Raw genomic sequence first — 10,553 nt, forward strand, 5'->3', positions numbered from 1 at the left:
GGCTATGAATCCCAGTAGACTAAGGCAAGGAGATCTCTGAGTTCAAGGTCATCTGGGATAAAGCAAGTCCCAGATCCAGGCAGATGGCACACACCTTTAATCTGGGCCACACCTTCTGCTGGAAACCTACATAAGGACATTGGAAGGAGGAAGACTCTTCTTCAAATGCTTGCCTTGTGGGACTGAGCAACTGCTAGATCTTTGGACTTCCATTCACAGCTATTGCTGAACATTTTGGGGGATTTGGACCACAAACTGTAAGTCATCAACAAATTCTCTTACTATATAGAGACTACCCTTAAGTTCTGTGACTCTAGAGAACCCTGACTACTACAGAAGTTGGTGCCAGGAGTGGTTCTAGAGGACCAGAAGTATAAGGATGAATCTTTTAAGAATCTGGAATTGGCTGAATTCACCAGCACCTTCGACTACTGAAACCTCTCCAGATACTCTCTCTCTCCTGGGAGCTCAGAGAATATTGAAGACCTGTGATTGAAAATACATTTCAAACTTAAAGAAGCTAATATCTTTGATTGTCTTGATACATCAGGTGATTTGGTATACAAAACTTTCTACAAATTGGGGAGAAAATCGGAAAATGATTTTGCTGGCTTGTTGCTCGACCATCAGTTCCACCCCTTGAAATAATGCCCTTTTCACATGAAGAAATTAATCCCTCATAGTCTGATAAACCAGCAGTGACTTTCTCTGAAGAAAATGCCAGACAAGACAATATTGATGTTTCTCAAGGCCCACCAATAGTTTCTTTCTTACTTATAAGCAGATTCAAGGCAAAACAGGTCCCTACAAGGGAGATAAAATGTTTAGTCCATGAGGAAATGTGCTACACTAAGGAGCTTGATGAGTTTGCCAATTCATTCAAACAGAGGTCTGTGAAATATGTGTGGGAATATATTTTAAGGGTATGAGATAATGGTGGAAAGAATGTAAGAGTAGATCAGGCTGAGTTTATTGACATGGGCCCTCTGAGTCTTCACTCAAAAGATTCTAGGTTTAATATGGAAGCACACACAGTTAAAAAAAAAAGTGTCAGAAGTTTGTTTGGTTTAAGTGTTTATCAAAAGATGACCTACTGAAAAGGAGTTGGAAATGTCTAATATTATTTGGCTTAGTGTTAATTAAGGGATTTTAAGGCTCAGGGAAATTGCAATGCTATGTGTATATGTTCTGTAAAACCCAATCCTCCCCAATTGGAAGGCCCAGAAGATATGTCCTTCATGAGTCCTATAAGACACAAACTGATGAGAGAGGCACCAGCACATTTGAAGAGTTTTGTCCGTGCCCTTTTCCTTGTTCCAGACCTTAGGATTGGAGATGCTACTGCTCAATTAGATGAATTAAATGCAAGGGGTTTAATTGGACCCCAAGGTAACAAGGGTGAGGTAGCAGCATTGAATCACCAGAGACAAGGTGATCGTAGTTATTATAATGGACAGCATAGACAAAACAACGTTTATAATGAAATAGCTCATAATGATTAGCAAAGGAGAGGTGAAATTTATAATGGCATGACTTGTTTGGACCTTTAGTACTGGCTAATCAGTCATGGTGTTTCCAGGCATGAAATAGATAGGAAGCCTACTGCATATCTATTTGATCTGTATAAGCAGAAATATTCTCAAATGAATGAAAGAAAGGCTACATTGGATGGTGGCAAAAGGCAATCTTGGACAGTGAATCAATTTCCACACTTGAGCCAGTTTGCAGACCCAGAACACATTGAATAAAGGGATGTCCAGGCTCCCCTGAGGAAGGAGCTTGATAAGACATCTAAAAGTTTGCTATCATCTTTTCTCCAGTTTTCCCCCAGAGGGACCTATGGCCTTTTACAAGGGTAACTGTACAGTGGGGGAAAGGAAATAATCAGACATTCTAGAGTCAATTGGACATTGGTTCTGAATTGATGCTGATCCCAGGAGATCCCAAGAAACATTGTGGCCCTCCAGTTAAAGTAGGGGCTTATGGAGGACAGGTGATTAATGGAGTTGTGACTGATGTCTGGCCCACAGTAGACACTGGATGGAACACATCCAGTGGTCATTTCCCCAGTTCCAGAATGTATAATTGGGATTGATATACTTAGAAATTGGCAGACTTCTCACATTGACCTGTGGTGTGAAGGCTGTTATGTTTGGAAAAGCTAAATGGAAGCCTTTATAGAGTTGCTCTGCCAAAGAAAAGAGTGAATCATAAAGAGTATTGTACTCCTGGAGGCATTGCAGAAATTATTGCCACTATGAAGGACTTGAAAGATGCAGGGGTAGTGGTTCCCGCCACTCTCCAATCTGGCCAGTGCAGAAGACCAATGGATAATGGAGAATGACAGTTGACTATCGAAAACTAAATCAGGAAGTAACTCCAATTGCAGCTGCAGTACCAGATGTAATTTCATTACTTGAGCAAATGAACACATCTGTTGGTACCTGGTAGGTAGCTATTGATTTAGCAAATGCCTTCTTCTCAGTACCTGTCCGTAAGGGCCACCAAAAGCAATTTGCTTTCAGTTGGAAAAGCCAGCAGGTTTTTGTTTGTTTGTTTGTTTGTTTGTTTGTTTGTTTGTTTTACAGTTTTGCCTCAGTGACTTATTAACTCTGCTGCTCTGTGTCATAACTTAGTTAGAAGGGATCTTGATCTTCTGTCTTTTCCAAAAAATATCCCATTGGTGCACTATATCAATGACATTATGCTGACTGGACCAAGTGACCAGGAAGTCACACCACTTTGTACTCATTGGTAACACATATGTGTGTCAGGGAATGGGAAATAAATCTAACCAAAATCCAAGGGCCATCTACCTCAGTGAAATTCTTAGGAGTCCAGTGATGTGGGAAATGCAGAGATTTTTCTTCTAAGAAAAAACACAAGTTATTGCACCTGGCCCTTCCCACCACCAAGAAAGAAGCAGAACTTTTAGTGAGTCTATTTGGATTCTGGAGACAGCACATTCCTCACTTGGGCATCTTACTCAGGCTCATTTAAGTGACTCAGAGATCTGCTAGCTTTATGTGGGGCCTAGAACAGGAGAAGGTTCTTCAACAGGTCCAGGCTGCTGTGCAGGCTGCTCTACCACTTGGACTGCATGATCCAGCAGACTTGATAGTACTTGAGGTGCTGGTGGTGGGTATAGATGCTGTTTAGATCCTCTTGCAGGCTCCTGTAGGTGAATCACAGAAGAGACCTTTGAGATTCTGGAGCAAAGCTCTGCCATCATCTGCAGAAAACTATTCTCCCTTCGAAAAACAGCTCTGGGCCTGCAACTGGGCCTTAGTGGAAACTGAACATTTGGCAATAGGACACAAAATTACCATGTGACCTGAACTGCCCATCATGAGGTGGGTGTTATTAGACCTTCCAAGTCGTAAAGTGGGACATGCAGAGCAGCAGAAAATTATCAAATGGAAGTGGTATAAATGTTATAAGGCCCAAGCAGGTCCTGGAGGCATAAGCAAGTTACATAAAGAAGTTGCTCAAATGTCTATGGTTTCTACTCCTGTTACAATGCCATCTGCTGCCAAGAATGTACCTATACCCTCATGGGATGTTTCTTATGATCGACTGAATGAAGAAGAGAAGACTAGGACCTGGTTTACTGATGGCTCTGCACGCTATGCAGGCACCACTCAAAAGTGGATACCTGAAGCATTACAACCACTTTCCAGGGCAACCCTGAAAAACACAGGTAAAGTAAAATCTTCACAGTGGGCAGAACTTCGGGCAGTACATATAGTATTACTGTTTGTTTGGAAGAAGAAATGGCCAGATGTATGATTGTTCAATGACTTATGGGCTGTAGCCAATGGATTGGTTGGATAGTAAGCAACTTGGAAAGCTCACAATTGGAAAATTCGTGAAAAAGACATCTGGAGGATAAGTATGTGGATAGATCTCTCCAAATGGGCAAAGGATATAAAGATATTTGTGTCCCATGTAAATGCTCACCAAAAGGTGACTTCAGCTGAGGAGGAGTTCAGTAATCAAGTGGATAAAATGACCCGTTCTGTGGACAGTCAGCCTCTTTCACTAGCCATCCCTGTCATTGCTCAATGGGCACATGAGCAAAGTGGCCATGGTTGCCGAGATGGGTGTTACGCTTGGGCTTAACATAAGGTTCCAGGAATCAAGGGGTGGAAAAGGAAATAGTTCCACTTACTATCACTTCTAGTGACCCTCTAGGAAAATTTTTGCTTCATGTCCCCACAACCTTAGGTTCTGCTGGCCTAGAAGTTTTGGCTCCAGAGGAGGGAGTGTTCCTACCAGGAGCTACAACAAACATTCCCTTGAATTGGAAGCTCAGACTTCCTCCTGCTCATTTTGGGCTTCTAATGCCCTTAAGCCAGCAGGATAAGAAAGGAATAACAGTGTTAGGGGGAATGATAGATCCAGATTACCATGAAGAAATTGGATTGACTCTCCACAATAAAAGTAAAAATGATTATTTCTGGAGTAGAGGAGATCCCTTCGGGCATCTCTTAGTACTACCATGTCCTGGGATTAAAGTCAATAGGAAACTATAACAGCCTAATCCAAACATGATGAAGAAGGGCACAGACCAACTGCTCCTCCAGGAAAAGGGCCAAGACCTGCTGATGTGATATTTAAGTTGCGATACTAAAAGAATGTTCCAAGTATGTTTGTGATTGTACAAAGAATCATGTTAGGCATATTTATGACTTTGATGTTCTTTCACAGGGACATGAGACATTATTTGTGTCAAGTTGACAAGGGGTGAATTGTAATGGCTATTACTGGTTGTCAACTTAACTACATCTGGAATGAACTACAATTCCGAATTGGAGGGCTCACCTGCGATCCAGATTGAGGCTGTGAGACATGAGTTTTTAATCTTTATCTTGACATGGATATCTTGACACATAGTGGCTATGAATCCCAAGGGATTAAGACAAGGAGATCTCTGATTTCAAGGTCAGCCTGGGACAATACAAGTCTCAGATCCATGTGTGGTAGTACATTCCTTCAATCTGGGCCATACCTTTTGTTGGAGATCTACATAAGGTCATTGGAAAAAGAAAGATTTCCACTCCTTTGCCTGCTTGCATTTACTGGACAACATCTGTTGGAATCTATTAGCCTTGTGGGACTGAGTAACTACTAGGTCCTTGGACTTCTCATTCACAGTTGACCATTGTTGGGGAGTTGGACTACAGACTGTAAGTCATTATAACAAATTCCCTTACTATATAGGGATTACACATAAGTTCTGTGACTCTAGAGAACTCTGACTAATACACTATCATATGGAGACATCTATACCTGGGTAAGATATCCTCCAGCAATTCCTTGGCCACTACCTTTGCTGTCTCAGCCTTATTTGGGAATGCCTTTATCCATTCAGAGAAAGTGTCCACAAATACTAAGCAGATATGTATAGCCGTATATTCCCAGCTTCATCTGTAAAATCAATTTTCCCAGTAGGTGTCCTGGTCTCTTACTGCACAGTGAGCAATCTGGATGTTTGGGGTTGCTGGAAGTTTTGCTCAGCTTGCAAGCTTTACAGTTTGTTACTATATTCTCAAGAGTGTTCTGTATATCCTTGAAAGTCACTTTGGATTGTCTGACTGCCTCTGCCATTCAACTTACACCCATGTGGTTGACTCTGTGGATTTTTCTGAGAACAGTTCTTGTTAAAAAGGTGGGTAATATTAGCTTTCCTTCAGTCAATCACCATGAGCCCATTTAATTTCTTCTTCTGTACATACAAGTTGCTCTGGGTGGTTCAGGTAGGACAGTGGCCAACACAGAGATGGCTTTTTCCTTTAAGGCTACCTCCTTAGCAGCCTTGTTAGCCAGGTTACATCATTGGTACTGTTCCTTTTTGGTGCTCTGGGCAATGAATGTTTACCATTTTTTGGCAGCCAGAGGGCTTTAATAAGTTGTAGAATTTCATCTTTATTTTTGATTATTCTTCCTTCTGGTGTTAGGAGCCCTCATTCATGGTAAACCTATCCTTGCACATGAGTGGTTGCAAATCCATAAGGGCTATCTCTGTAGATATTAACAGCTAGTCCTTTTGCCATGATTAAAGCCTGTGTTAATGCTATCAGCTCAGTTCTTTGAGCTGAAGTGCTTGGAGAGAGACTGAGTCCTAACTATCTCTGTTTCTGTAGTCACCACCACCCCTGCTTTCCCCTGACCCTCATGAATGAAGTTGCTTCCATCCATTATCTAGGTCTGCTGTGCCTCCAGCAAAGGAAAGTCCCTCAAGTAATGTCGAGTACACTATATATATAACTGGAGTAGAACCTCACCACATTGATGGAGTCAGGAGGGGTAGGAGAGTCGCTGGGTTCACAGAAACAGGCAGCTGGAAAAATAACTTGACCAGGGTTGATTAGTAAAGTCTGATAATGAATCATGCAGGCATTACTGGGCCATCAATCAGGTGTTACTTGAGTACCCTTTCAATTGCATGGGGGGGGTAATCACTATCAAATTCTGTCCCAAAGTTAATTGATCTGCATCTTTAACAAACAGTGGTGTGGCTGCATTAACACCCAGGCAAGGTGGCCATCCTGCTGCCCACTTGGTCCAGTTTCTTTGATAAATAAGCCACCAGTCATTTCCATGGCCCTAGAGTTTGGGTCAAGACCCCTTTAACTCCCCCTCCTTCAGCAATCTGTTGAAGCTTGATGTTTTCTTTCTCCTGGATCCAAGGTTTTGCTGGCTAGAAAGACTATAGAGAAATCTCAATTCTAGCCTGTCTTAATCTGTTTTTCTTCTATGTTCTCTCTGTTATTGTATATCTTCTCTACAACTTCCACTAGATCCCTAGACAACTTCTCTTTTAATCTTTCTTGCCTCTGTAGTAACTTTATCCTAATGTCTGGCACTGACTGATTGATGAAAGCCAGGGCTCCTGTGATAGAATTATTTGTTCTCTCAGGATCTATGTGTGTATAGCAGTGAAAAGCCGCCATGACCCATTCACAAAATGCCTCTGGACTTTCATCAATTTCCTGACTAACATGTCTAAACCTCAGCAAAATTATTGTTGTGACCAGCCAAAAGAGCCCGAGGGTAGACCTGGAGATGTCACTGAGTAGGTGACTGCACTAAGTGTCCTAAGACACATGGAAGGGAGTAGTTTTTGATTCTCTGTGGGCTGAATATGACAAGATGATTTCACTGGAGACCCTAACCCTTCACATCTCAGAGACTACATTTGTTCAGACAGGGAGTGAGCAGTTCTCCAAGCAAGAAGGATAGCCATTTACTGAGCAAAATGAGTGAGCACTGTGACATGCTCCAGTGGGGGATACATCTGCCCACTAGGGGCCTCTTCTGCACAATTTGTCCATGCTTGGATCCCTGTTCTCTCGGAACTCACGTCCCCATGCAGGGAGATCACAGTTACACCCTGTGACTATTCCTGTTAGTGAGATAGCATTTGGGGGGTGGGGGGAGGAAGAGGGAAGACTTTTGAAACACTTTATCTTCTACTGCTGATACCATAGGGATATGATAGGTCCCCAATTCAGTGGACATCCAACATCAAAAGCTGGCTACTCCAAGCTGCAATGAATGGTGCCTAGCCTTAACTTCCTTAAAATGAGTCAGAATAAGATTAAGGTGAGAAACAGTCTGTCCCATGGCACCCATGACAGTCCAATACAAATAAAGACCAAACAACACAATAAAAAAGAATAGACAGGCACAAAAGAGCTATTTCACTATTGAAAACAAAAATAAATCCTCAGATTCACAGACTCCCGCTTCAGAGACTGAAAGCAGCAGAGGGAGGAAAGCAACAGTAGGTGGAGCTCTCCAGCTTCACCAAAAATTCTTCCAACTGATAGGTGGATACTTTATCCACCCAGGGTTGGGGATGGGAGGGCAGAAACATCTTCCTGACCACTGAAGCTGTGACCCTCCAGTGGGTCTGCTCTTAGCCACTACATGCCACGTATATAGATACCTGGAGGCTTTCTCAAAAGCGAAAGCAAGAATAGACATAGACATTACACAAGACAATAACCAGCGGTATCATACATCTCAGGTCAGGTGTCTTGGAAGTCTGGAAGTTCCCACCCAATGCACCTAATGTGCTCATATTGCAAAAATTGGATACACTATTTTGTTTGTTTGTTTGTTTGTTTTTCGAGACAAGGTTTCTCTGTATAGCCCTGGCTGTCCTGGAACTCACTCTGTAGACCAGGCTGGCCTCGAACTCAGAAATCCTTCTGCCTCTGCCTCCCGAGTGCTGGGATTAAAGGCGGGTGCCACCATGCCCAGCTTGTATTCACTATTTTTAAAAAACTCTTTATTTGTTATTATTTGGGTACAGAGTAGAGAATAAAGTTCTGAAAGTGGGGACACTTACATCTTTCTGCTGTGTGTCAGTGTTTATCATGATGGTATCACTTAGCCAGCGCCTCTCTTCTCATACTGGGCATTAGCTGGTGTGAGAAAATGAGGGCAGAAGCTCAGGGAGAAATGGGAGGAGGTGTTCAGATGCTGCCCCCTTGTGGTCAAAGAAACTGGCACAGGATCTCCGATAAAAGAAAGGAGAAGAGTAATTGTCAATTTTGAGGAAGTTTTTTATTCTCAGCTTACAAGTCTTTAAAGCTCAGTAATATTTTGTTAATAATATTTCCTCAACATGGCTGTTTGGTCAGCATATTTTTGGAAAGCATACATAGTAAATGATTTCACAACTAGGAAATGAAATGCTTAGTGATTGAAACTGGGTTGGATTTTCTTCTCATTTCTTATCTTCTCATTCGCTTAGGTTAGTGGAAATCCTCAAGTTTTTTTTCAAGTTATTCTGCAACCAATATCTGCAGCTTCAAGGTAAAATTTTGATAGTCTTCAGCATTCTTTCATAGGCATCCTCACACTTCTGTCATTAAAATGGGATTATAGCACTGGGTTTTCCACTTAACCTTTCAACGTGTTTATTCATAAGTGTCTGCTTTTAGTAAATTACTTTAAAATGATAAAGGTAGGTCTTACAGGCTTACTTTGTTACCTCTCCCTTTTAAAAATTTTATATTTATTTGTAGGAGTGTGTCTTTGCATACACACCTTTCTCCACAAGTATGTAGAGATCAGAGCACAACTGGTATAGTTGATCTTTTCTTTCCTCCATGTGTGTTCTGGGACAGAACTCAGGTAGTCAAGATGCTGGTGACTTTACTCACTGAGCCATCTCACCCACCCTTGGAGTCCCATTGTTTTTATGTAGATATCCTCCTTTTAACTTCTGTGCTGATTGGCTGATTATAGTGATATATTTATTGCTACTATAATTTTGAAAACAGAGCAACTTAAATATCTCTAGAGAAATTAGTTAACTTATAAAATGTGTTGGATTTATAAGAGGACATCTTTTCTGATGAATTTTATCTTATAAATTGTGATGGTTCATCTTAGGTAGCAATTTGACTACATCTGGAATCCACTAAAACCCAAGTTCATATAGCCTGTTGCTGCAAAAGATATTAAATACAGCTTCTTCAGGATCCCAACATAGACTGAAAAGCAGTAGATAACCAGAAATCATCCCAGATTCCAACACCAAATTGGGACTTCTGAGATAACCAGACTCATGAAGTAAATAAATGCTCAGCCATTTCAATGCAAGGCATTCATTCCTGGATTACCTGGCCCCTACACTGTAAGTGTTGTGCCCAGATTGTAAAATCTCCCAAAAGACCACCAGGAACCACAACTCCGATGCAAGCCCATGAGAGTTTTTATTCAAGCTCAAGAGCTTGGGCCGCGGACCTTTTTGATGCAACAGGATAGGAGAGTGGCCCCCAGGTCTAGGGGCAGGGGAGTTATAAAGAAAAAGAAAACTTGAGGATTTCCAAGCCTTGGCATTTCATGAGAGAGTAAAGGAATGTTGGCCTTTAAGCTAATTCATTTATAAAACCTGGTCAAAGCACAAGGAAGGAGTATACATCAAAAAGGGGCATCTTGACCTGGGAATGACTTATGTTATCTTTGCCCATTCTGTTGTTATGAGCTAGCTGTAGCTGCTGTTTCTATTTTGCAGCTGATTTGTCTCAAACCTCAAGGGTTGAGAGCCATGTCCCTCTAAGGGAAGGTTAACTTAGGATGGATACTTAAGAAAAAAATGAAGTTTTTTCTGCTATCTTAAACCCTTCATAATTCAATGTAATAAATCCTATACACAAAGAGAGCACTAACATATATATATTTTAAAGTTTAAAGTTGAACATAGTCAATAACTTCTTGCAATATTTGTGCCTAAGAGTTTGATATGACCGTGTACATCAACAACTACAACAACAAACATTTCCAAATAGAAAGCAAAGTCTTTCAAATAATCAGTTTTTTTAATTAGGTATTTTCCTCATTTACATTTCCAAAGCTATCCCAAAAGTCCCCCAAACCCTCCCCCCCCTCCCCTACCCACCCACTCCCACTTTTTGGCCCTGGCGTTCCCCCTGTACTGGGGCATATAAAGTTTGCAAGTCCAATGGCCTCTCTTTCCAGTGATGGCCGACTAGGCCATCTTTTGATACATATGCAGCTAGAGTCAAGAGCTC

At 41.6% G+C, this 10,553-nt stretch overlaps 1 pseudogene; it reads left to right on the forward strand.

Annotated features, from left to right (window-relative positions):
- Positions 1-933: 933 nt before the first annotated feature.
- On the forward strand, positions 934-4,122 carry LOC110303458 (annotated as a pseudogene).
- The last annotated feature ends 6,431 nt before the right edge of the window (positions 4,123-10,553 follow it).

The sequence above is a fragment of the Mus caroli genome, chromosome 10 (genome assembly GCF_900094665.2).
Source record: "Mus caroli chromosome 10, CAROLI_EIJ_v1.1, whole genome shotgun sequence".
NCBI classification, from domain to species: Eukaryota; Metazoa; Chordata; class Mammalia; order Rodentia; family Muridae; genus Mus; species Mus caroli.